The sequence below is a fragment of the Benincasa hispida genome, chromosome 12, assembly GCF_027475165.1.
Source record: "Benincasa hispida cultivar pf3 chromosome 12, pf3_genome.v1.1, whole genome shotgun sequence".
Lineage (NCBI taxonomy): Eukaryota > Viridiplantae > Streptophyta > Magnoliopsida > Cucurbitales > Cucurbitaceae > Benincasa > Benincasa hispida.
Window position 1 is genome coordinate 27444180 of NC_143489.1, and position 1470 is coordinate 27445649.

General features: G+C 30.0%; 1 long non-coding RNA gene across 1 annotated transcript; it reads right to left on the reverse strand.

The window, feature by feature from the left end:
• Positions 1–245: 245 nt before the first annotated feature.
• Positions 246–1064, reverse strand: LOC150031902 (uncharacterized). Its single transcript, XR_016525423.1, has 2 exons — positions 773–1064; positions 246–631 (listed from the first exon to the last, which is right to left on the reverse strand). It is a non-coding gene; the product is annotated as an uncharacterized LOC150031902 (long non-coding RNA).
• Between the last annotated feature and the right edge of the window lie 406 nt (positions 1065–1470).

Consider the following 1470-nt stretch of genomic DNA (forward strand, 5'->3'; position numbering starts at 1 on the left):
AAGAAAAATGTCGAACAAAAATAAATTTGTAGAAAATTTCCAGATAAGAAAAGGAAAAATGTACTACAGGAATTAATAGTGTCAAAGACAGATGATAAGACAATATTTGTGGCAACAGCAAAAACCACCACAAGCAGCCTTAGAAAATATGGAGCCAATCAACAAATTTCTAACAAGTTCCCTCTTTGGTTGATATATTTTTTTAGGCAGAATAAGCAAACAACAACCAACCAACAAAATGAGAGTGGTCAGAAATAAAGTTCAAATAACATTAGTAATAACAAAATAGGTAGAGGTCTTTACAACACATATCAAACAAAGTCAACCAGTAAACCAGAATCCAAACATAAACGATTAACCAAACTACCAAAATCAGATCCAAAACCAGAGCCATCAAAACCACCAAGACCAGAGCTTACCCCCATTTTCTCCCTCTTTCTAGCTTAAAAAAATTAATCTCTTCTGTGAGCAAAGGAACTCCCACCAAATTTGGAAAAAATGACCCTCATCAACTACAACACTTCATTAATCTTAGTCCTATGTTCCTGAAGCTTTTGCATAATGTTAGTAATATCACAAGATGACTCGTTTGATAACATGTACATGAAGGAATCAAATTCCTCGCGGAAGCCTGTGAACGTTGTGCATTTGACAATCAATTTTGGAAAACGCATAAACCAGAGAAAAACATATAGTAAAGGATAAACAATTCTAACTAAGATGCTTTTAAAAGGAGAAGAGATCAAAAGGAGCTTATCCTTGAAGATCATACCTTCACATAATTCCTCTCCATGTCACAAAATAGCACGAATTTCTCCCCACAAACATAACAAACAACAAAGACTTCCCTCGAACTGTAAGAACTCTTCTCATGAACAAGAACACCACAAGAAGACTTCCTTCCTATTTTCTGACAAGGAACAAGGATTGTGGATCCTTGTGATTTTTGGGAGAAGGAAGGTCGGAATGCAGAGAGATTGAAAGAGGGATTTGAGAGAGAATTTTTCTATGATTTTCTTCATACCTTTTTTATTCTTCACACTTTTTTGTATTCACAACACAGTAACTATAAAAAGACGAAGGGAGTTATTTTAACTCCCAACCCATGTAAAGAAATAACTCTCCTATAATGCAAAGTTATAAAATAATATTGTATTATAATATAATATAATACGATTTACTTTATAATATAAATGATTAATTAACTAACTTAATTAATCAATCATATAACATGCATTTTAAGCACATTAAAATGCACATCACTCTTATAACCTATAATTTTAATATGAATCACATTCATATTAATTTTAATCTATAATATTTACATAAATCTTATTCATATAATTAATATTCGAATCTTATTTAAATATTTATCTATCACATATTATATAGTTTTAATTATAAATCATATTTATAATTAACTATATATATAATGCATTAATATACATTATACTTTATATTAATCATACT